The 27,077-nt window shown below is 36.6% G+C and overlaps 1 long non-coding RNA gene across 1 annotated transcript; it reads left to right on the forward strand.

Annotated features, from left to right (window-relative positions):
- The first annotated feature begins 1,728 nt into the window (after positions 1 to 1,728).
- LOC114297268 (uncharacterized) lies at positions 1,729 to 6,415 on the forward strand. Its single transcript, XR_014362959.1, has 7 exons — positions 1,729 to 2,056; positions 2,198 to 2,220; positions 4,563 to 4,643; positions 4,755 to 4,937; positions 5,160 to 5,289; positions 5,524 to 5,565; positions 6,190 to 6,415. It is a non-coding gene; the product is annotated as an uncharacterized LOC114297268 (long non-coding RNA).
- The last annotated feature ends 20,662 nt before the right edge of the window (positions 6,416 to 27,077 follow it).

Here is a 27,077-nt window from a genome sequence, read left to right on the forward strand (position 1 = left end):
CTAAAAAAAAATTAAAAAAATAAAAACATCTAACTTTTTTTTTTTTTTTTCTAGATGGTGAAAACACCTAATTGAATATTAGCTAAATTAATTGGCATATGTGGCCATGTTCAATTGGGTCAGATATTTGACTATATCTCAATCATAACTATTTGATTATATATATATATATAATAAATACAAAAAATTTAAATTTTTCATAACCATTGGGGTATTTATCCTACCACCCAAGGTTCACTAAAAAAATTAATTTTTTTTTTTAATTGCATAAGGACCCAACAAGGCAAGGCCTAATTTTGATATATCAAAAATCTTGGATCGCTAATAATCTAAATCTATCTTCTTATTTTTTATCAACAACAAAAGAAAACTTTTATTAAAAAAAAAAAAAAAAAAGATGTAGAAAGGAGGACAAAGAAGTCCTTAGAAGCAGAAAACAAAAACCTAAGATTCACACTGACTTCCCATAACTAGAAATCAAGAAAGGTGGAATCCCCCTAAACACGAGAGCCATTGAAACCCAAAACGATACTAAAAATGTTATTTTCTCCCTTATCTAAATCTACCTTGTACTACTACTAATTTTCTCGCATATTTAAATCTACCTTACACTACTACAAATTACCACATCAAATCTCTATCACAATCAAAATCTACTAATACCGCCATATTATATTCACACCACAAATTTTAGTTTTATAATAAATTTAAATATTTTTAGTAAAATATTAAAAACAACGAGAAATAAAAATTAAGATAGTGCAATATACACATATTTTAAAAGGCTTCATTATTTTTTAATTATAAATAAAATTTTCGCACTCTCGGATTTTATGCTAGTAATACTATATGCACATGGTATACACAAATGGGGGTGTATCATGTAGCCCGATCGCAATTTTAGATCCTCTATGCATATTCTATATCCTAACACTCTATGTCGCTCCTCTTAGCGCTCTGATCTCATTATAATATGAATTTAATGTAATTTATGAATGTTTTTATTAGACTTTCAAAGTTTAATTTTTTTAATTAAAATTTTAATGATGTGGGAACACCAAGAAGGTGGGATAAAAAATTAAAATATTAATTTTTATCAATGCACAAAAAAATTTGAATAGTATCACTATTAAATGGATATTTTTTACTAACACCAAAAAAAAAAAACTTATTATTAACTAGATACTTTTTCTAAAATACATTAGAACAAAATATAATCATATTTTATAAGTAATTCACTTAAAAAAAAATTATAATAATCAACATAAGAGACCAAATTTTTTTTTTCCCCTAATAAAATTTCACTGCTTTTAGAATGGGAAAAAAAAAAAAAAAAAAAAGAGTCCATCATGTACTATATTTGTTTGTTGCAAAAAAAAACTTCACATGTGAGATTACCAATAACTTTTTAACAGGGGCCAACAACTCTGTTCTTTTTTCTTTTTTTTTCCTAAAGTTTCTTTGCAGTCTTCATTTAAAGCTATTCTGTAGATAAGTTTACGATTTTTTTTTTACTAATTTATACATATATCTATATAATAAGGGAAGATTGTTTTTGAAAATGTATAAAATGTATGTGAGATACATTTGATTTCAAAGGCTGAGATGAATTCTAATAAATATCAATGGTTCAAAAGAAGCTTGGATTCCCGCCTAAACGCTCATCTCTCTCTCTCCCACTTTTGCCAAACACATCTACCCCTCTCTGCACGTTCTCTCTCTCTCTCTCATTTCTGCCAAACACGTCTACAGACCTGAATAGGAAGATCGACACCCACCATTGAAGAGGAAGATCGAACTCAGTGCCTCAACACCCACCCTCCTCGGCTTCCTTTGAACTCGCACTCACACCCCTCCCTCTTCGCTCGGCTCCCTTCAAACCCATCCTTCAGGTAATTTCAGTGTTTTTTAATGTTGTGTTGCGTCTCCCCTTCTCTCTCTGTGTTTGTTTTTGGCTGTTGGATTGCCGCCATTGAAGATCACCCATCCTTCGCACACACACCCCTCCCGCTTCGCTTGGCTCCCTTCAAACCCATTGTTCTTCAATTCAACAGAGGTAAGTTCTTCAGTTCTCATAATTTGAGTGTCATTCTCATAATTTTGGATACAATTTTGTATTTACACACACATATATATATTTACTTCATTGTTCAAAAGCAAAAGCTACCCATTTTGATTCTTTTGTCATTCTCCTCAGTTATGAAGACAGAGTCTCCTCAGGTCGGTCTCTCTTCCTCTTTTTTGGTATTTTCAGTTCTTTGTGGGTCATTTAATTTGGGGTTTATTTTTATTTCCTCTTTTTTTAGAATGCTTTATTAATTTGGTCTGCCATTCTTTCTCTCAATCTAGGTTTATTTCATGTTCTTGAACTGGTTTGTCTATATGGTTGTGGTGAAGATCATCATTAAGTGTATGAACACCACTGCTTTGTCATGTGAACCAACTGTTTGACAAAATGATTATGAGAGAAAAAAAAACTGATACCCACATTTCTGCACTTTTTTAAATTAGTTGTTGCTTTTGAAAATAATCAAGGTAGGTCTGTTGCTTGAGGTCTGTGTACTTTTTGAACAAACCCGAGAAAAGATAATTTATCTTGGCCTAATATTGACAAAAATAGTCTCCTTTTGCAAATGGGTTTCCAATTCTAATTAATGAAATGCTTTAGAAGAAATGGAAAAGATGATCAAGACAACGATTCTACACATGAACTAATCTAAGTTGCTGATATTTGCTAATTTTCTGATTATCAAGATTTTAGGTTTTAGAGTTTCATCCTCTTCATCTATTTGGCTGATGAGGAGGAAGAGAGATGGTGACAAATGCAAAAACAGTCACCCTGTATTTGGTGGGTATGGTCTTGATGGAGGGTCGTGGAGAGAAAAAGGCCACCCAAACCAACCTAAAATTGAACCCAAGAGGTTTTCTAAAATAGGTGTTATATCAAAGGATATGCTTATAAGTTCCTACTTTGGCATCCAACCTTAAAATAGATATGACAATTGTTATGTTGAATTGGTCATCCTTTTCTTTACCTCCAATTCTATTAATACAATGTTACTTTTTTTATTATTTAGTTATTTATTTATTGAGGAATGTGACAGTTATTCTTGGTCTTTTTATGTAGTTTTTGTGAAGCTTAATTCCAAGAAATTGGTTAGTTCTATCAATGCAATGGCACATCCATTGAAGCCATTCTATTAGATATCTGAAAGGATTTAAGCACCGTTTGGTTCAATAAAATGAAAATGAGATAGAATGGAATGGTTAACCTCTATGAAATGAGTATTAATTTATAATAGCAAATGATTATTTATTTATCTTACAATTTTCTCTTTTTTTCTTTTCTTTTTTATATCATGTTTATAATGAATTAAACACCACCCAAACGGAGAAGAGCTAAAATAGTCAAAAAAATTTATTACAATTTGTCAAATTATTCCCACTATTTTCATAAAAAATCAAACATCACTTAAAAAAAATCAATTATCAAACACTCAAAAGCTTTGGTGAAGTCAAAATAGGAGAGCACTAATTAATTTTTGTTTTTGTTTTTGTTTTTGTGTTTTTGTGTTTATATATATATATATATAAAGAACTGAATGGAATTTCGCAACTCACCATTTGAACTGACCCTCATGGGTTGGCATACTAATATTTTCAGCAAAAATGAAAGGATTTCAACTTATGCTATATGCAATTAAAACAACTATAAAAATTACCTGCAAGCAATTTCTATTTCAGTGAAATAAGAACAAAAAATAAAAATTAAACAAACCAAAACATATATATGTAGCTTAATTACATCTTAGAACAGATTGAGCTCTCCAAAAGACAACTAAATAGCTTCAACCCACTCCCCAGTCACTGCCAGTTCCATTCCCATACACTGGTGTCCACTTCTATTACTGTAGAGAGGATAACAATACATATTAATCGGCAGAATCATCGGCTTCTACACACTATGGTCCAGTTTCTACCTCTCTTCTTTATGTACAAGTCTGCAAATGTGGATAAATGTACAACAAAAATTATCCACGACTTCAACAGAGAAATCCTGCCTTTTATCTCTCTCTTCCTGAGGTTGATGCTGATGTATTTGTAGACAAAGGTACGGAACATTCTGCTTCAGCTTCCTCATGACTGCTAACGGTGGCAATGCTACTGTTTCCAAAGTTCATCTAAGCTTGATTTCCAGCTGAATTTCTGTTAGAGTTCGACAATCTCTGTTGCCTCAGATAACTCTCGGTCGCATCTTGGATCAACCTAGATTAGTTCTTCAAAACTTGCTCAATTTATTGCTTTGTCATGTGAACCAACTATTTGACAAATTGATTATATGAGAAAAAAAAAATACTGATACCTACATTTCTACACTTTTTTTAATTAGTTGTTGCTTATGTGGTTATTGGGTTATACAAAATTTGTCATTGCATTGTTCTTCAAAACCTGCTCAATTGCATCTAATTGCATCTAAGGTCTAACCTTGAGCTTTTGATAGTTTGCTGAGCATCAATCCTAAGGTGGATTATTCTTTATTTTAGCGCTCCGTTTGTTTCAAGGGAAAACATTTTTTCGTATTTTCTGGCGTTGGGTTCGAAGAAAAATAAAAGTTGACAGAGAAAATCGTACCCTCTTTGCAGGTACGATTTTTGTTTGTTTTGATTTCGGTTGTTATTTTTGTCTGTTTTGATTTCGATTTTTCTGAATTTGGAGTTTATTTGGGTTACTAATAAATTGGTGTATTGTATCAGTCCCATTTTCCTCCACCGTTGTTGTTTGTTGAGTTGAGGTCTGGAGTGAAGGACAAACGCATTGCCATTCTGAGAAGGGAGGGAGAGAGAGAGAGAGAGAGAGAGAGAGAGAGAGAGAGAGAGAGAGAGAGTTTGAGACAAAGTTGGGAGAGACCCAGAACAAGTTACACATATTGGGAAAGTGTGAGTCACCATATTGTTTAGATGACTGAGAAAATTCCTGCTTTATATTTCAAATTGAAATTCTTCAGTGTGCAGAATGATTATCACTGTCTGTCCCAACTATCTGAAATTTATCATATACCAACTGCTATTTTGGTTGAATGGTCTGTTATCGCTGTTGAACATTATTTTCTCTGTTATATTTTTATACTGCACATTAGAGGTTGACTTTATACTCCACAGGTTTTACGAGCTTTGAGAAGGCTGAAAGGAACTTCAAATAACAAAAAAGAAAAGATGTCTGCAGAAACAAAACAACTCTTTGACCAGCTGACTGAAGATGCCATGAAGCTGATGGAGAACGGTGATTAGAGTTAAGTGATTTGGTTGTTTGTCATGTACTAAAATAGCACATTATCTTATTTGGGTCAAACTGCATGACGTGATTTGATTTGAATATAGGCATTCATGAAATGAGGTGTTGGCTGCCAAGTTCCTTATTTAGTGTGACGAGGAAGTTTTGCTTTCATTCAGCTTTGTTCAAATATTTCCATTCTAAGACTTTGGATATATGAATTTGATCCTTGGTTCAACTTTTGTTTTGCAGATGTATATGATGAAAAGCAAGAGGTGTTTCAGCGTGAGGCAGGTTAGTATATTGGGCTCTTCTCCAACTTTTTTTTGCTTTTCTCTTATCCCCACACCCCAATTCGCTTCTTTCCTCCCTCAGGTAAATTCCCCTGTGTGTGTATATATCTATGCATGCATTTTCTTTTGCATCGGTGTTGTTAGAATGAAGATAAACGTTGCCCGTTCTGAAAAATCTAGGTGGTTATTTATGGGACTCAACATTTTTGAATTCTCCATTGCATGTGAGGCATGTGTGCATTTAGAATTGAATCCAACTAAAGGCATGTGTGCTTTTTCATTGGATTCATTTGAATCCAACTAAAGTCAGTCAATTGAATCCAACTAAAGCTTTTTTTGAGACTGTAAGTCAGTAGTAGAATATGTGACTCAAGAATGCACGTGAGTTCTAGCTAGCTCGCACAATTTTATTAGATCACACGGGCACAGTGGAACTACTTCAGTGTGTTTTTGGTTGCCTTCCCTTTTGATGGAATTTATTACTATGGGCATGCTAATATGCTAAACATGTGTGCATTGGCCTGGGAAATATCCAGTGCCCCTAGATTCCCTAGATCTTATCTCTTTTACATTTCACCCCGGAGATGATGCTGTGAACTGATACTACTGAATCTCTTCCCAACAGAGTGCAAAAACAAATCTCAATGTGGAGCAGGTCTTCTATTATATTGCTTGAGACATAAAACAAATACTTGCAGAGAGTGACTCCAAAGCAGAGGTACATGTACACGTTAGTGAATTTTCTTGAGGGTTTATAGACAGTGGTGGATCTAACATGTGTCCCTTCAATGACTCGAAAATTATGTTAACCGTACGATTTTTGAAATGTCTTTCAATATGCCCCTCCTAAATATGATGTACATGCCCCTATTTTTTTTTGGTAGCCTATCTGTTTTTTTTTCTTTTTTTCAATAAAATCCCGTAGCTTACCTTCAATGTTTATTTTGCTATAAAATCTATAATCACCTTAGATTGACTGAAATGATGAGTTTTGTTTTTAGTTTTTTGAGTCAATGCTGTGAAAAGTATTTTTGTTTGAATATATCTTGACTAAATTAAACCGAATCAGTCAGAATCGACCCCTTGCCTTAGTTTTACCTCACCCCCCTCTGCAAAAAATTCTCCTCCACTGTTTATAGATGTATATGATTTTTTAATTTTCTTTTAATGATCCTTACCTCACCCCCCTCATGTTTGTTGCTTTAATTTTCTATAAATCACCCTCCTCAAATGAACCCAATGAAAAAGCTTGATCACCCATTGATAAGAAAAGAATGGATTTATATTGGATTTATCTATCTAATAATCATTTCTTTTCTATAAAGTTTGATCAAACTGAGTTTTCTCAATTGTGTAGTTGTATAAATTATAATTATAATTTGATCCTAACATTATTTATACCGTGCCTTCAGGCACAGGCATACGCTAGTATATATATATATTAATATACTTTCTAATCAATTTCTTAAAATGATTTTTTGTTAGTGTATTTTCAGTTTCTATTTATCTCTTAATTAAAAATAAAATAAAAGAATTAATTCAATAATTAGAATTAATCTTTTATTTTAAGTTATTAATGATTTTTCAAATTTAATCAATTTTTCTACGGTCAGATTGAGTGTTAATTTGCTATTTTAAATTTATCATTATATAAACTAAATATATTATATATTTATTTAAGCTACATTACACAGTTAGTTCAAAATTATTTTCTTGTATCGCATAAATTTAGTTTTTAAAATAGTTATACATACGTACACATAAATAATTTAACTGAATTATATAAAATTTTATTCTGAAATTTTTTCTTTCACTTGGGGATTGCATGAGTTAATTGTTAGTATAAATAAAATAAACAATTAAAACAATATTTTTAGGGAGAATTGGGTGTAAATTCACTTTCAGTCATTTAAGTTTATAGATTTTTCTATTAATATTTTTTAACCAAAATAATTAAGTTTTCAAGACCTAAGACTAACCTAATGGGTGATATGAACAAAGACATGTATGTCCAAGGCATAAACATAACTTTTTTAAGAAAATGAAAGGGTTAGATGAGGACACAGAAAACAAATAAATAATTGTGTTGATTGCAACAGCGCCCCACTTGATTAGATTAGAAGATAACTTAGAAATTAAAAATTATTTTAAAAATTGCTGATTTTTCTGGTAGTCAAAGATTGTTTTGAGTGAAAATTCTTTAATTGGAAAGTACAAAATCTAGACATATTGCAAAGATAACTTTTTTCTTTTTTTTTTTTTAATTTAAAAGTGTATAATTACAAATATCTATCTCAATTTTTTAATTTGAAAGTGCATACATATGCATATTGGTTTCAATTTTTAATTTCAAATATGCATATATATTCTTATTTTTAATTTGAAAATGCACAAATATAAATATAGGATCTATTTTTCTTTTCATAATGATATAAAACTTAAATTATTTTTTTAATTTAAAAATGTAAATATTGTTGTTCAAATTTTGAAATTAAATAAATAGATTTATGAAGAAATCAAATTATATATATACTAAGAACACATGCTAATAATTACAACTAAATTTCAACAGAAATACACAAAACAATAAAAGGGTAAAGAGACGAAACCGAAGCCTGCACGGAAGCAGTTTCCTTAAAACAGATTTCGCCGCCTCACTGGTCGAGTGCTTGAGGAATCCCGGCGTCTGTCTCCCAGGATACGACGGTCAAAACCAGCTACGGAAGAAACACTCTCTGTCTAGCTTAGCGAACAAAACAGTGGTAGCACTCTCTCACTGTAGGAACTTTCAGGCAAACTGACTTGTGAAATGGAAGTAAAAATTTCTGTGTTTGAGACTTGACAGGAGGGTCTCAATTTATACATGTATAGGGGAGAGAGGAAGAGCCTTCAGCCTTTATGGCTGTTCATAATGCACCATTAACCTCTGCAATAAAGGCAGGGGTTACAAACCCCATTAATGCAGGAGTTACAAACTTCATTGTCTTTTTTCAATGAAGCTAACTTCATGAGGTAATTTCTCATTCAAATCTCAATGGTTTTTGGCCATTCTATCTGTGGTGTAAAGATCTCAATGCAAAGTATCTAAACCCACTTGGACCCAACACAATAGATGGTTGGGATCCACTTTAATCTGTAATTAAAGTCACAAAAAAAAAACCATATTTCCAACAAATATACACATGTTTGTCCACGTTTCTAAATTTGAAAATATAATAGTATATCTATATATATAAGAACCATTTAGCTGGCTGAGATTCATCTTTTCTTTTCGATTTTACCCTTTCATTTTGAATAATTTATTAATGGTGACCTATATGTTGAGTGAATATTTTTTCGTAAATACGCAAATATTCTTGGTCAATTATGCAACAGGTTTTTTCGTAATTACGTAAATATTCTTAGTCAATTATAAAATAGGTTTTTATGTAAACATTCTTGCTCAATTATGAAATATAAATCTTTTATTTTTTAATAAATTACAAATACACCCATAAGGTTTGTTTAAAATATGAATCGTTTCTATAATACTAGAAATTATAACTATCGTTATAAATTTTAAATTAACACAATACTTAGGGGGGAAAAACTATTATCCTATGCAATAATAAATTATCAAAATTTTTTATTGAAAAAATGTTTCTCATATCATTAAAATTATTAATTTACTTTATGATTTACTTATTAACAAAATGGTTAATTGAAAAATATTTTTCATATCATTTAAATTTGTTAATTTACTTAGCAATTTACTTATTAATAAAATTGGTCATTTATTATGCGAGTATGATTTATGTATTAATAAAATTAGTCATTTGCGTGTGTATATATATATATTTTCTTCTGCTTCTTTATTAGTTCACTGAATTACCTTAGTAGTTTTTTTTAGATGGAAGAATTATATTAATATTTGTTTTATATTTATTTGTTGAGAAAAGTTATACACCATGATTTTTTTTAATAAATCGGAAAAAATATTAAAGACTCATAAATTCACTCAAAATGATATGATAATAGAATAGGAGTCTGCATCATTAGGTGTACAACAAACACACATAAAAAAAAAAAGAAGCATATCATACCACATAATTCTATGATGGCCCTCTAATTTATTAGCTGAACATGAAAATCTATAATTTAAGGTATAATTTTTCTCAATTAACATATATTTTTTATGTGCACAAAATCATCACATAACATAGAGATAAGACTTTTTTTTTAAAAAAAAAATATTCTAAAAAAAATAATTTAGAGAATTGACTCACTTTTTAAACTATTGGGAAAATTAATTTACTTTTTGAAATTACATTTTTAATATGCAATTTCAATTTGAAATCGCATATTGAAAATGTAATATATCTTAATGACATTCATATCATCATAAAATTATATTTTTAATATGCGATTTCAAGTTAAAATCATATGTTGAAAATGCGATTTCAATTTAAAATTGTATTTTCAAAATGCGATTTTAAAAAGTAAATTAGTTTTCCTAATAATTTAAAAAGTGAATCAATTTTTTAAATTATTTTTTTTAAAGAATATTAAAAAAAAAAACCCTCGAGACATAACAATGACATTACAAGTAACAAGTAAGTTTAGTCTTTTTCCCCTGTTAGGCCCAAGCCTGGATAAGGAAACACGAAGGCCAATTGTCGGGTTCTGCGTAGTAGGATTGTCGACTCAATTCAGGGAAAAAAAAAAAAAAAAAAGAAAAGAAAAATTCCCCGAAATGTGCTGAAAATGGAATGCAGAAGATGCAGTGTTGACTGGAACACTTTTTAATTGGAAAATGTTCGAGACCTTTTTTGGAGAGATCCCACCACTACCACAGTGATGTGGATTAATGATGTGTTTGTATTTTTTTCTTTCTTTCTTTTTTTTACTTGGACTTATCACAAGTGAGTGAGAGTTGTGGGGGTAATGTTTTTGTGAGGGTCTGAATTATTACTGTTTTTAATACTAGTACAAATATAAATATGTCCTTGTGTCAGCTTTGAGGACATATTTGAAAGTAATTCAATAGTTGGGCCTGAGGTGACTTTCAAAATTGATTGTGGAGGTAATTTGAGAAGTTATTAAAAGTGAGTTTTTAATTTTTAATTTATTTTAGGTGATATTATTTATTATATTTTTTATACATAAAAAGATAAAAAAAAAAGTTTTAAAAAATTAAAAAATTAATTTTTAACCAATTTTTCAAATTATCCCTATGTCAATTTGCTTTCAACACTTGGTGGTCACATGGTACGGTAGGGCTTATTTTCGAAAATAGATGGCCACAAGAATATCGGTGACAAGACACGACCTACAATGTTACTCTCCCTTCTTTCTCTCTCTCTCTCTTTTATTTTTTATTTTTTATTTTTTATTTTTTTGTTTTAATGATGTGCAGATCAATTTATGCGCATCTCGATTAATTCTTTTACTTTTTTTGTTTTTGTTTTAATGATGTGCGGATCAATTTGCGCGCATCTCGATTAATTCTTTTCCGATCTAGTCAAATGAGAAATTCCTTATGACTTTGAATAATTATGTAAAAAGTATGCCCACTAATCACTTAGTACAACCCTCAAGGTTACTTCATTTTTCAATATTGGTGCTAGACACCTTGAAAAAGTCAGAGCCCGCTCTCGACACCTAGAGCTAAAGGAAAAATTTAGACACACGGTACTCATAATGATATAAAATGATGGAAAAATTAATCTAACATTTCTCTCCAACTTTAGATAGTAGGAATGGTCTACAAAACAAAGTTCTGTTAGATAAGGTCCCTTACATCATTTATTTCTACTTTATTCAAAAAAACATACCAACTTTATTCTCACTCTTCTCTATTCTCTATTCTCTCTATACATATTTGGGTCTTTCTTTTCTCTCTCTCTCTCTCATCCAATTCTTTGATGCTGGGTATATAACTCATATTGTTCTCCTTTAATCGTGTTTATTTTACTCGTGTTGGGGATGTTGAGAACTAATTTGAGGCCTTATCGGCCGTTTAGGTCCATTGTTCTTGAAACCTTTCTTGGATTTACATCTCCAATTTTGTTCCAGAGTTGAGTTTTTCTTATTTCGGAAGTATAGTTGGAGTTGGGGTGGTTATAGGCATGTTGAGCTTGCAAAATCTAGGCTGTAACAAAATCGTATGTGCGGGGGTTGGAGCCGCATGTATGGAAGAGGTGCCGCACGTACAGGAGAGTGAGTCGTACGTACAGGGAGGGGGTGTTTCTAGCAGTTGGGGATTGAAATAACCGCACGTGCGAGAAAGGCATCGCACATGCAGGAATAGGCGCCACTCGTACAGAAAGGTGGGGTTTTTGTCAGGTTGGTCCCTGAAATAACCGTATGTGCGGGGGTGAGTGCCACACATGCGGAAGAGTACGCTCTGCACGTGCGGGAAACGTTGATATCCAATTTTTTTTTCTTTTTCTTCTCCTTGGGCTGACTATATCGCATTTCCTCTCATCTCTTTCTCTCTCTAAAAACATATTTCCTCTCCCTTCTCTCTACAAATACCATTTACTACTGTAAATTCTTGATTTCTTCAAATTTATTGAAGATTTGACCCAACTTCCTTCATTGATTTTGAAGAGCTCATCGATGGCTACTTTTTGTGTGTTGGAGATCGTATTTTAACACCGTCAAATTTGAGATTTCTTCTCTCTTCTTCTCCAAATTTTGAGGTAGAGAGTTTCTTTGAATAACATATATGATTTTGACATGTTCTAGTCTTTTTCTTGATGTTATCTTTGGGTTATGAGTTTGGATTTGTCACGACCCAAACCCGGCCCTATGGGTTTAGCACCGTAACCGGCCAGTAATCCGAGATTACCGAAGGCCTGCTGAACAGTAATACAGTGAAACAGAGTACAGGGCCTGGCGGAAGCCAATACAGTAAATAAATAGTGTTCATTGAGCTGTGACAGTCTGTATGCAAAAAGGCTTTTCATACATTATACAAAAACAGTACAGAACAGTGTACACAATATTCACATCCATTTAACTAGGGACTCAACCCCACATAACAGTACAGAAAACATTCCGTCTGTACAACACAGTATACAAAATTAACAGTCACACAGTACAGGGACCTAATCCCTGTATAACAGTACAGTAAACAGTCAGTCTATACAAAACAGTTAGACAGTACAGAAGACAGGCGGGGGAAAACCAACAAAACACCCCCAAGCCATAGCATGGCAACTCGGAACCTCGCAGTGAGGCACAAAGGCTGGCTTGACAAAACTGGAGTTACCCTGACGCCTCTAGCTGCGGTCTGGTGCCTGAACACCTACATATATATATGAGCAGTGAGCTAAAGCCCAGTGAATAACATAAAGCGTAAAGGGGTTTAGAATGAATGTCCTTACAGTAATGAAAACAGTTCATTTCAATCAGTAATTCAGTTGCTCAGTACAGTAAACAATCATATGTGGTACATCCATTAGCATAACAGTAACAGTAGGTCTTGAAAGACCGAACAGTAATGATGGCCATCAGTCGGTAAACAGTAGTGGCTCCACGAGGGAACCGACAGAGATCTCTGTAACAGTAACAGTAAACAGTAGGTACTAAGGATGCCACAGTACAGTTCGGAAATAAAGGACATACATTCATTCAGTAATACCAGTTCAGTAAACAGTTCAGTTCAGTATTTCAAAGATATCAGTTGAACATATCTTTACACAATTGTTACTCACAGAGTTCTGGGCTACAGTATGCTAGAGCGTGTCTCCCTAGTCGCCAACCCTACACAGTTAACAGATTGAACACACACTAAGCTACACAGTTGGGAAATCTCATAACTTAATCCCTAATTTGCCTTGGTGTGTTCTACAATGATATCCTCATCAAGATGCCTTAAACTAGGCCTAAGAATGCCTAGGATGGGATGAGGATGCAAAAATACACTTAGAAAACATTTCGTAAAGTTTGCTGAAAATAGGAGCCTCGCTCGAGCGAGACTTTCTACGCTCGAGCGTAAGTCCAAAATCAAAGGCTTCGCTCGAGCGAGTAATCCTTCGCGCGAGCGGTCTGCAAAACAGTAAAAGTACTGGATGCTGAAATTTTACGCGCGATGGTCGCTCGATGGTCGCTCGAGCGGAGCCCTGGACAAAGGTGCTCGCTCGAGCGGGGAATCCTTCGCTCGAGCGAGGAAGCCAAATCTGGAATTTCCAGATCTGCCTCCCAAGCTCAAACCAAGCATTCTACCACTCCAAACTCGACCTCTTGGGCCCAAATTCTGGAAAACATAACTAAATTCAATGTATAACAAGTTTCAAAGCTCAATTTATGAATTCAAGCCCCAAAGGTGAGTCAATTAGAACCATATTCAAACCCATTTTCAAGAATATGAAGAACATGCAAACATGCAAGGATTTAAACCAAATCAAAGCTTCAAAGCTTGTTCAAATGAGCTCATTCTTTTCAAAACAAGATGAAAACATGGTCTACTCTTACAACATGGACATGCATGTAACCATTTACCATGAATTCAACTCAAAACTCATTAATTCAACCATGTATGCAAGAAATGAGCTTCAATTCACCATTAATGACCCAAATCATGACTTAGTTCTACAATGAAGCATGAACCATGCAAGAACTAGTTCAATAGCATCAATAAGAAGATAAGATCCTTACCTAGAGCTTGAATTAGAAGACTAGGAGCTCGAATATGCAATCTATACTTCAATTCCTTCAATTCTCCAAGCAAAACCCAAGGTAGAATTCAATTCCTCTCACTCTCTCTCCTCTCTTCCCTCTTGGTCGGCAATGAGAAGGAAAATGGCTGAGGAAATGTTGTTCTTGGCTCAAGTATGTGTGTGAGATAGTGGCCCACTCAATGGCAAAACGGTAATTAAGTCCAACTCTTCAATTGGCTTATTTTAATCTAATTTAATCACACCTAATCAGTTTTCCGATAATTATACCATAAAATCATATTAATTATGAGGGTCACGGAACATCAATCGGTTTCTAGTTCGGCCGCCGATAAGGCCTTCAATTAGCAGTTTAAACATATAAGCATGAACAGATAATCAGACAATCAAACAGATAGAATGCAATTAACTAACATATACTCAGTCAATTCAGTTTCAATTTCAGTCAGTCGGTTCAGTATTTCATTCAGTTCGATTATCAGTTAGTTATCAGTCATTATCAGTTTCGTTTAACAGTAATCGGTGATTAACGGTAATCAATCGGTCATAAATCAGTAAACAGTACGAGGGTTGTTACAGTCTCCCCTCCTTATAAAGAGTTTAGTCCTCTAAACTCGAGTTACCTTCATTCTGGAAGAAAACAGGATTCAGTGGAAACAGTTCAGGATATCGTTTGGCCATGTCATCTTCCCTTTCCCAAGTGGCATACACGCCACCATGGTTCTGCCAGTCAACTTTCACTAACGGGATCTCTTTGTTCCTCAGTTTCTTGATCCGTCGGTTTACAATCTGTATAGGCCGTTCCTCGTAAGTGTAGTCATCACTCAACACTACGTGGGTAGGCTCTATTACATGGAAGGGATCCCGAAGGTAGTCTCTTAACATAGAAATGTGGAAGACGTTATGCATATGCTCCATTTCAGGAGGGAGCGCAACTTGATACGCCACCGGATTGATTTTCTCGATAATCTCATACAGTCCGACATACCTCGGCGCTAACTTGCCTTTGACTCCAAAACGAGTCTGGCCTTTCATTGGTGTCACCTTCACAAACACGTGATCACCCACTTCATACTCTCTGTCTCGTCTTCTGACATCTGCATAACTTTTCTGTCTACTCTGTGCAGTTTTCAGTCTTTGCTGTATCAGTTTCACTTTTTCAGTTGTTTCATACACGATCTCGGGCCCAAGCAACGGCCCATCTCCAACTTCTGCCTAGCAAATCGGAGATCTACATTTTCTGCCATACAATGCCTCGAAAGGCGCTATGCCAATACTCGAATGGTAGCTGTTGTTATACGCAAATTCAGCTAAGGGCAAATGGCTTTCCCAGTTTCCTTGAAAATCAAGGACGCACATTCTCAGTAGATCCTCCAGAGTTTGGATGGTCCTTTCTGTTTGGCCATCTGTCTGAGGATGATAGGCACTACTCAGTCTCAGTTCAGTACCCAGTGCAGTTTGTAGGCTTTGCCAAAACCTCGATGTAAACTTCGAATCCCTGTCAGAAACAATAGACACAGGCACTCCATGCAGTCTCACAATCTCATCAATATAAATCACGGCCAATTTGTCCGCATTATAAATTGTCTTGACAGGTAAGAAGTGAGCAGATTTGGTTAATCTATCAACAATAACCCAAATTGAATCCATACCTTTTCTGGAGCGAGGTAACCCAACGATAAAATCCATCGTGATATGCTCCCATTTCCACTCTGGTATGGGTAGGGGTTGCAATAATCTGGCAGGTCGCTGATGTTCAGCTTTGACCTGTTGGCAATGAAGACATTTGGATACAAAATCAGCAATTTCTTTCTTCATTCCCGGCCACCAGAAATTCTGTTTCAGATCTTGGTACATTTTCGTATTCCCCGGATGGATAGACAATTTCGAATTGTGGCCTTCTTGCAGAACTCTTCTTTTCAGTTCAGTATGATTCGGTACACACAGTCTTTCTTGAAATTTCAGTACATTATTCTCAAATTTGAATCCCGGTCTCGGTTTAGATTCTCTTTCTTCGATGATCTTCTTCAAGAAATCATCCAGTTGCTGTTTCTCTTTAATTTCCTCAATCAGTGCCGGTTGAGCAGAAATAGCAACTAAGGTTCCACCTTGTTCCCGTAAAACAATTTCAATTTCAGATTTTTCAAGGTCACAAAGCAACTCTTTCTGTCCTGTAAGCAAACATGCTAAGTTTCCAATCGATTTCCGGCTCAATGCATCGGCAACGGTATTGGCTTTTCCTGGGTGGTACAAGATCTGTAGGTCATAATCCTTTATCAGTTCTAGCCATCTCCGCTGTCTCATATTCAGTTCCTTCTGTGTGAAGAAATACTTCAAGCTCTTATGGTCGGTATATACTTCACATGTTACCCCGTACAGGTAGTGACGCCAAATTTTCAGTGCAAATACTACTGCAGCAAGTTCCAGATCATGGGTCGGGTAATTCTTTTCATGTGGTCTCAGTTGTCGGGAAGCATAAGCTATAACCTTCCCATTCTGCATTAAAACACATCCCAAACCCTTATGAGAAGCATCACTAAATACAGTATAACCATCCGTACCTGAGGGTAAAGTCAAAACTGGTGCAGTCACAAGTCGAGTTTTCAACTCCTGGAAAGCAGATTCTCTTTGGTCGGTCCAGTCAAATGATGTCCCCTTTTGAGTTAACTGAGTCAATGGTAGAGCAATTTTGGAGAAATCTTTGACAAATCTTCTGTAATATCCAGCCAATCCCAAAAAGCTTCGGACTTCAGTCACATTTGTTGGTCTAGGCCAGTTCACCACAGCTTCAATTTTCTGCGGATCAACAGAAATTCCATCCTTGCTAACAACATGCCCCAAAAACATAACATGGTCAAGCCAAAATTCACATTTAGACAGTTTAGCATACAGTTTCTGTTCCCTTAAGGTTTGTAGGGCAAGTCTCAGATGATGTTCATGCTGTTCTATACTTTTGGAGTAAATCAATATGTCATCGATAAATACAACAATAAAGTCATCAAGGTATGGTTTAAAAATTCTGTTCATGAGGTCCATAAAAGCAGCTGGTGCATTCGTGACTCCAAAAGGCATAACCAAAAATTCATAATGTCCATACCTCGTTCTAAAAGCAGTTTTATCGATGTCTTCCGGTTTAACCTTCAGTTGATGATACCCCGATCTGAGATCAATCTTAGAAAACACTTGTGCACCCTGTAACTGATCAAATAAATCATCAATGCGTGGCAAAGGGTATTTGTTCTTTACAGTTACCTTATTCAGTTCACGGTAGTCAATGCACAGTCTCAGTGAGCCATCTTTCTTCTTGACAAACAGAACTGGTGCACCCCATGGTGAGGTACTGGGTCTGATGAACTTTTTGTCTAACAGTTCTTGCAATTGCACTTTCAGTTCCTTCAGTTCAGTTGGAGCCATTCTGTAAGGAGCTTTAGAAACTGGTTGTGTTCCGGGAATCATATCAACGGTAAATTCAATCTCCCTATCAGTCAAATCTCCTGGAAGATTATCTGGAAAAACATCTGGAAATTCCCTGACTATAGGAATACAATTCACATCAGTTTTAACGCTATCATCAGTAGACACAGTCAGTACAGAACACAGATATCCTTTACACCCCTTTCTAATTAATTTAACAACTTTCACTGACGAAATCAAATACGGAGGAGGTACTACTCCACTCCCATTAAACACAAATTCAGGCAAACCAGGTGGACGGAAAACAACTTGCTTGGTCACACAGTCAATAGTGGCATGATATTTTTGTAACCAATCCATCCCCAATATTACGTCAAAATGATCAATGTTCAATGGCAGTAAATCAATAAACAGATGCATATCCCCAACAATAATTTCACATGCGGGGTACATATAAGCACATGTCATGGATCCCCCTACGGGTGATGATACGGCTAGCAGATAGTTCATGGGTTCTAAGGGTCTATCCAATTTCCGTGAAAAAGCATATGATACATAAGAATGCGTAGACCCCGAATCAATCAGTACATATGCATTTTGAGTACAGATAGAGAGAATACCTGACACAACGGTCTCGGTATTCTGCACATCTCCCGGTACTAGTGCGAACACTCGGCCTTTCCTCATAGGCTCTTTCCCGGTAGCTTTAGGGTTAGGCTTTGGTGGAGCATTTGATACTGCGCCGCTGGCTGCAGCTTTGCTATTGCCCTGAGGAGCAGAAGGGCAATCTTTAACCATGTGGCCCACCTTGCCACACCTGTAACAGGCTCCAGATAATTTGTAACAAACTCCCTTATGATTTTTTCCACATTCAGAACAGGGCGGTATTGTACGGTTTCCTTGACTAGAAGTAGTCATTGACCCTGTGTTTTGCTTTTTGTTCAACGGGTTGTACTTGCCTTTCTTAAATTTGAAACCCTGCCTTTTGCCATGCCATTCAGTTGCTGGTGTTTCAGATTGTTTCACTGCTGCAATGTTTGACTCGGCCATCAATGCCCGGTCGAGAACACCCACAAAAGTCGGTAGTTTCAAAACGTTTATTCGGTCCAGTATTGCCACATTAAGGCCGCCTTCAAATTTTCTGGCCTTCTTATATTCAGTATCCACCATATGCGGTGCATAACGGGCAAGTTCAGTAAATTTGGTTTCATATTCTGCAACGGACATTGTGCCCTGCTTCAGCTGTTCAAATTCAGTCACTTTTCTATCCCTGACACACTGAGGGAAGTACTTTTCAAAGAAGGACTCCTTGAACTGAGCCCAAGTCATAACAGTGTTTGTTTCACGGATTAACATCCACCACCTTCTAGCTTCTTCTTGTAAGGTGAAGGTAGCTAACAGTACTTTATTCGCTTCAGAGCACGGGAACACCTCAAATAATTTCTCTGTCTCAAGCACCCACGCTTCAGCTTTTAACGGTTCAAGGCCTCCCTGGAAGGGTGGCGGTTTCATCTTACTGAATTTATGGGTGAGAGCAATAATATCCCCATCATCCGCATTCGCATTAGGTTCCGGCTGTACCGGAGGAGGAGGAGGAGGAGGTGGGGGCTGTTGGTTCTGTTGTTGTTCCAGTCTAGCAGTTATCAGTTCTATCATTCTTTCCATTCTTTCCATTCTTGCCTCAGTAGATGAGGACTCAGGTTCATTTGCATTGTCCATTTCACTATAAGCAGTTATAACAGTTTTAAACATAAGCAGTCATTTGTTTACCAGTTTAACACATTAACAGATATTCAGTCATAACATAACCACACACTTATCATGCTCATGAGATGCCCTAATCACTTTTCTAGGACACCCTATAGCTCATTTGGACACGTGTGTGCGGTATAACTCGTGGTAAGTATCGCTCTGATACCACTCTGTCACGACCCAAACCCGGCCCTATGGGTTTAGCACCGTAACCGGCCAGTAATCCGAGATTACCGAAGGCCTGCTGAACAGTAATACAGTGAAACAGAGTACAGGGCCTGGCGGAAGCCAATACAGTAAATAAATAGTGTTCATTGAGCTGTGACAGTCTGTATGCAAAAAGGCTTTTCATACATTATACAAAAACAGTACAGAACAGTGTACACAATATTCACATCCATTTAACTAGGGACTCAACCCCACATAACAGTACAGAAAACATTCCGTCTGTACAACACAGTATACAAAATTAACAGTCACACAGTACAGGGACCTAATCCCTGTATAACAGTACAGTAAACAGTCAGTCTATACAAAACAGTTAGACAGTACAGAAGACAGGCGGGGGAAAACCAACAAAACACCCCCAAGCCATAGCATGGCAACTCGGAACCTCGCAGTGAGGCACAAAGGCTGGCTTGACAAAACTGGAGTTACCCTGACGCCTCTAGCTGCGGTCTGGTGCCTGAACACCTACATATATATATGAGCAGTGAGCTAAAGCCCAGTGAATAACATAAAGCGTAAAGGGGTTTAGAATGAATGTCCTTACAGTAATGAAAACAGTTCATTTCAATCAGTAATTCAGTTGCTCAGTACAGTAAACAGTCATATGTGGTACATCCATTAGCATAACAGTAACAGTAGGTCTTGAAAGACCGAACAGTAATGATGGCCATCAGTCGGTAAACAGTAGTGGCTCCACGAGGGAACCGACAGAGATCTCTGTAACAGTAACAGTAAACAGTAGGTACTAAGGATGCCACAGTACAGTTCGGAAATAAAGGACATACATTCATTCAGTAATACCAGTTCAGTAAACAGTTCAGTTCAGTATTTCAAAGATATCAGTTGAACATATCTTTACACAATTGTTACTCACAGAGTTCTGGGCTACAGTATGCTAGAGCGTGTCTCCCTAGTCGCCAACCCTACACAGTTAACAGATTGAACACACACTAAGCTACACAGTTGGGAAATCTCATAACTTAATCCCTAATTTGCCTTGGTGTGTTCTACAATGATATCCTCATCAAGATGCCTTAAACTAGGCCTAAGAATGCCTAGGATGGGATGAGGATGCAAAAATACACTTAGAAAACATTTCGTAAAGTTTGCTGAAAATAGGAGCCTCGCTCGAGCGAGACTTTCTACGCTCGAGCGTAAGTCCAAAATCAAAGGCTTCGCTCGAGCGAGTAATCCTTCGCGCGAGCGGTCTGCAAAACAGTAAAAGTACTGGATGCTGAAATTTTACGCGCGATGGTCGCTCGATGGTCGCTCGAGCGGAGCCCTGGACAAAGGTGCTCGCTCGAGCGGGGAATCCTTCGCTCGAGCGAGGAAGCCAAATCTGGAATTTCCAGATCTGCCTCCCAAGCTCAAACCAAGCATTCTACCACTCCAAACTCGACCTCTTGGGCCCAAATTCTGGAAAACATAACTAAATTCAATGTATAACAAGTTTCAAAGCTCAATTTATGAATTCAAGCCCCAAAGGTGAGTCAATTAGAACCATATTCAAACCCATTTTCAAGAATATGAAGAACATGCAAACATGCAAGGATTTAAACCAAATCAAAGCTTCAAAGCTTGTTCAAATGAGCTCATTCTTTTCAAAACAAGATGAAAACATGGTCTACTCTTACAACATGGACATGCATGTAACCATTTACCATGAATTCAACTCAAAACTCATTAATTCAACCATGTATGCAAGAAATGAGCTTCAATTCACCATTAATGACCCAAATCATGACTTAGTTCTACAATGAAGCATGAACCATGCAAGAACTAGTTCAATAGCATCAATAAGAAGATAAGATCCTTACCTAGAGCTTGAATTAGAAGACTAGGAGCTCGAATATGCAATCTATACTTCAATTCCTTCAATTCTCCAAGCAAAACCCAAGGTAGAATTCAATTCCTCTCACTCTCTCTCCTCTCTTCCCTCTTGGTCGGCAATGAGAAGGAAAATGGCTGAGGAAATGTTGTTCTTGGCTCAAGTATGTGTGTGAGATAGTGGCCCACTCAATGGCAAAACGGTAATTAAGTCCAACTCTTCAATTGGCTTATTTTAATCTAATTTAATCACACCTAATCAGTTTTCCGATAATTATACCATAAAATCATATTAATTATGAGGGTCACGGAACATCAATCGGTTTCTAGTTCGGCCGCCGATAAGGCCTTCAATTAGCAGTTTAAACATATAAGCATGAACAGATAATCAGACAATCAAACAGATAAAATGCAATTAACTAACATATACTCAGTCAATTCAGTTTCAATTTCAGTCAGTCGGTTCAGTATTTCATTCAGTTCGATTATCAGTTAGTTATCAGTCATTATCAGTTTCGTTTAACAGTAATCGGTGATTAACGGTAATCAATCGGTCATAAATCAGTAAACAGTACGAGGGTTGTTACAGGATTTGAGTGAGGGTTTTGAATGTGTTTTAAAAATAGGTATTTCTCCTCCCTCCCATGAAATTGATTTTAATTTATGAAATGTGTGACTCTTGGAAGTCTATTGGTTAAAACATTTCTTAAAAATGAAAAAAATTCATGTTTGGTGGAAACCCTAGATTTTGAATTTGAAGAAAAGGTTATTGAAGAAAGATCATATGTTATTATGTTACTAAATCATCTATGTAATGGATGAATTTTTGTTGAGAAATTACCATGGATAGTATGATGAGAATACTTGGATCATGGAATAATTGGAAATTGTGTAGCATTTGTGAATATGGATTGTGTCATATGTCACATGGATATGATTATTGGTTATTAAATTGAGAGATGCTGATAATTGCATTATATTGAAGACATAATGTTGAAACATATGGAAATTGTAAAATTTCATTTACATATATTCATTTGCATTGCTTTGAATACCGATTATTATGGCTATGTTTTGGAAATGAATTTATTATTTTGATATAACAATTGATTGATCCTGAAAAGGTTTTAGGGTAAATACGTTGGTAAGTCTGAATAGGGAGTATAGATTGGTGTTGTTTAAGTTGGCTTAAGTATCTAGGGTGAAAAACCGAAAACACGCGCAGAGTAGGTACCACGTGTCTTCCGGTTAGGAGCCGGTAAAATGAGGATTGGTAGTGCTTGATATGCCTACTTGTAAATATCAGCCTAGGGATTACCTAAGTTGTATTTGCCACCCCGCTATGTATTATGAAAATTAATGAGATGATGTCACGACCCCAAACCGCCCCTAGTAGTTTGGTGTCGTGATGGCCAGTAATCCGTAATTACCGAAGGCCAACTTTCAAAAGTTTAACACAATCAGAGTATAGATATAGGGGGCTCACAAATGTGGAAGCAATAAATCAAAATACAAGTGGTCCATAAGAGCAGTGCATAGATCCAATGTAATGGCATACATCTTTACAACTTGAATACAACAAAGTAAAATATGTATTACATCTTGATCAAAAGGCTTCTCGAGCCGACATATACAAAATACAATGAATACAAGCCAAGAAGCATGATTTTCATGATTCGCCGACATAGGCAAAAATGACATCGCCGACGTAAATACAAAAACAAAGCCGACAAAATTATGGATCCAAAACAAGCTTTCAAAACACAGTCTAGGCGTCATCGACGTCCTGCTCATCACCTACATATATATAGAGAGGGTGAGCTTGGATACTCAGTGAATGGTACAAATAATAAAGGTTTTGCATGAATATAGCCGAAGTTTTTCAAAACGAAACATGCCAAAACCATACGAATATTAGCCGAGATCCTTACAGAACAAAACACGTCAACACTTTATCAAAATAAGGGATGAACCGTATTCATCTATCAAAGTCTTACAAGTCTCAAGGGATGCTTACTGACATCGGCAAAACACAAATCAAGCTTTCCGAACAAACAAATCCACGCGGTAAACCGTCAGTGGCAAAACAAAGACTGCACGATCCGTAATCGATTAGTCAAAGGTACTGCGAAAGTTTATAGTCCTCCAGCACAAGGGACTTGTGTTACTTAAGCCCGTAGCTCCTTTTAACACGATGGTCTTGTGTTACTTAGGCCCGTAGCCCGCTTTAACACGATAGTCTTTCCAAGAAAGGACCGTATCTTTTTATACTTAGTGCTGCGAAAGTTTAGAGTCCTCTAGCACAAGGGGCTTTTATACTTGGTACTGCGAAAGTTTAGAGTCCTCCAGTACAAGGGACTTTTCAAGAATAACATTGAACAAAACTTATACTTGATACATCAAAACAGGGCTATTCATTCATGCTTAACAAATACTTTCGTCAAAACAAAGCAAGGCAAGACTTATCAAAACAGTAAAACATAGCTTTATTAAAAGCACCACTCACCTAGTTCTTCAGGTGTAGGCTCAAAGCAAAGATCAAGGACCTACAATCACATGGTAATCACATTCTCAAAACAAGCTTTATGCATGCAAACGATCTCGGCATGCTCACCAGATCCAAGTCAATAACAAAACAAAACATGTTGGGAGTTTAAACACTGCTCCCGTCTCATGAAAACACACTGGGTACTAACCAGGTTTTTGCCGAGGTGTGGTCCCGATGGCCTCATTCAAAAACAAAGTCGGGAAAACCTGGGTTTTCCTTTGAAGAATATGAAGAACATGATCATGAGGAAGATGAATGCAAGATCATAACTTGTTACAAAAATCTGAGACTTCATGCCATGAGTTCAAAACATGGACCTGGGTGCCCACTCAAGAAGGTCATGCAAGAATAACACAAAAACATGGTTCTTGCTCCAAACTTTCGGATCAAAACGAGACTTTTCTTCAAGAACACATGAAAACCATTTTCTCTTTCCAAAACCAACTTCAAATCGATGCATGACATGCAAAACAGATTCGATCATGCAATGCAGCTAGATGATCAATAACAACAATCAAAGTAGATCAGGATTCTAACCTCAAAACTTGAATCCAACGGTTCAAACCTCGAAGATCAAGCTTGGAAGATCTATTCTCACTCAAGAACTTTCCCTCATTCTCCAGAGCTTCTCTCTCTAAAGGCAAAGATTTGAGACAAAATGATTTGTTTCAAGGTCTGCCGGCTATCTTAACAATCAGTTCGGACACGTGGCGCTATCGGGTTGGTTCAACTCAGATGGTGATTGATTGATAAGACAAGTCTATGACAAAGCGTATGCAGCAATCCAGGGCAAGACACATCGGCAAGTAATAACATCGGCTAAAGTCAAAGCTTCGACAACAGGGTAACCAAGACATCGGCTAAGGAGGACGACACTTGACTAAGCTGTGCCACACCTTGGCCGGGGTGTGCCACATCTCGGTCTAGGCCATACCTGCCCGAGGACAAGGATCACTAAGCGCAAAACATCTCGGCAAACATGCCCGAGGTGAAGATGAGGTCGACCAAGGTTCCAAAACATTCTAAGTACAAGGTTTCAGAGGTGAACTAAGCTCAAGATGACCTCGGCCACACACACCAAGCAAGGAACAAAATCATGCAAGCAATACTTAATCAAAACAAGACAAGGCAAAACTTTCAAAACAACATAACAAGACAAGATCATGCATGAATGCATGCAAGTATGACAAGAGTAAGGTGAGGGTCGCTACAGTCTACCCCCCTTAAAGAAGTTTGGTCCCCAAACTTAAATTACCTTGCTCTAGGAACAATTCCGGATGTCGAATTCCCATCTCCTCTTCCATTTCCCATGTGGCATCCTTGCCGTGATGCTCTTTCCATTCCACATTTACCATTGATATCGACTTGTTTCTCAACTGCCTAACTTGTCTGTCGATAATACACATCGGTTTCTCCTCGTAGCCTAAATCCTCATTAACCGAAATCCCAGAATGATCAATTATATGTAGTGGATCTCGGACGTACTTCCTCAACATCGAAACATGAAACACATTATGGACTTGGCTTAATTCGGGTGGCAAAGCAAGTCTGTAGGCAACGGAGTTAACCTTGTCAAGAATTTCAAATGGCCCAATATAACGAGGTGCTAACTTACCTTTCTTTCCAAATCTGGATACTCCTTTCATTGGTGAAACTTTCAGGAATACGTGATCCCCAACTGTAGACGTCCCCGAACGCCCCAGGAGGAACGAGCTCCCGTTCTGTTCATTTGGGGTCACTACAGCTCAGGACTCTCAAATTGTCACGGTTCTTAATCTGAACCAAAGAGTCCAAATCCGGCAAATCGTTTTGAGAAAACAGATTTTTAGAAAAGAAGTGCCAAACATGGACTGCTTTGCCAGATACAGAGTCGCCACCTAAATATTTTATTTTGGAAAATTTAAGAAACCCTGACTCGTTGCCTAAGGCCACGTATCCGTCATCACCAAAGTTGCCTCGGCTCGGGAACTTGGGTACGATTGGAGAAGGTCACTTCGTGAGCACCCCCGCTCGCCCGATCAAAGATCGGCCTCTACTAACCATGATATCTAGTTTTGAAAACTTTATGCATTCTTATTCCGGTTATTAGCCTAGATTTACTATGTGATGCGCACAGCATACAAGTATAGACTGGATCGTCTGAATTGGAACAAAAACATTTTATGTTTGTTTATTTGAAAATGATTTGATAGTGCTACTCGCAAGTAGGCTAAGACGTGGATTTGCCACCCTCAGGTGGGCTTAGAAAACATGATTTTGCCACTATCTAATGGGCTTAAAACACACAGTGAATGAATTGTTCCAATCTAAATAACCCAACCTTCACCCACAGGCATTCAGGCAGTTATATCACATAAGCAATTAGCCTCATGGTAAGCATGCTATCATGGCAGTCACTCACACGCATGCAAGGATGCTAAAGCATAAAACTTACCGAGTACTCCAAGCCAAAACAGAAACTAATTAGAAATCCATGCATGATCCTAATTATACAGAAATGCCTAACGCAACACATGCAAAAGTGCAACTATAGCAGGCTCGGCTATTCTAAACATGGCATATGAAATGCTTCAGCTAACATGTATTCAACTTGGAATGGAAAATACAATGCAGTTAGTATGATGCGCCGAGCCCGGTGCATGCAAGACAGATGAATGAATGCAAACATGGTATCATACTGTATGCTAATTGAAATATGCCCTAATCTAACCATCATAAGCAGGTAAATAAAAGGGAGAAAGATGTGGGGTTGGAAGACATGCATCACACACACGCACACTTATTACAATTATGCCCTCGCGTCCGAAAGAATAATACAGTCCCGAATAAATATTACAGTCTAAATAATTACAAAATTCTAATTAAATTTACAAATTTAACTAAGAAAGCTGTAAACTAGCATGCAAGCTAGGGACTGCCTCGACTCTGATGAATGATGTATGTTTGGGCTGCCTTGCGCGGAAATCCACTGGGATGCCCCAATTAGCCTCTGTTTTATAATTATTCTTGGAAAGCGCGCCAAGCTCCGGAAGACTGCCGATTCTTGATTTGCTGCAACAGAGAGCAAGAGAGGGGCATAGC

This window comes from Camellia sinensis, chromosome 3 (assembly GCF_055761805.1).
Source record: "Camellia sinensis isolate YWXY chromosome 3, ASM5576180v1, whole genome shotgun sequence".
Lineage (NCBI taxonomy): Eukaryota > Viridiplantae > Streptophyta > Magnoliopsida > Ericales > Theaceae > Camellia > Camellia sinensis.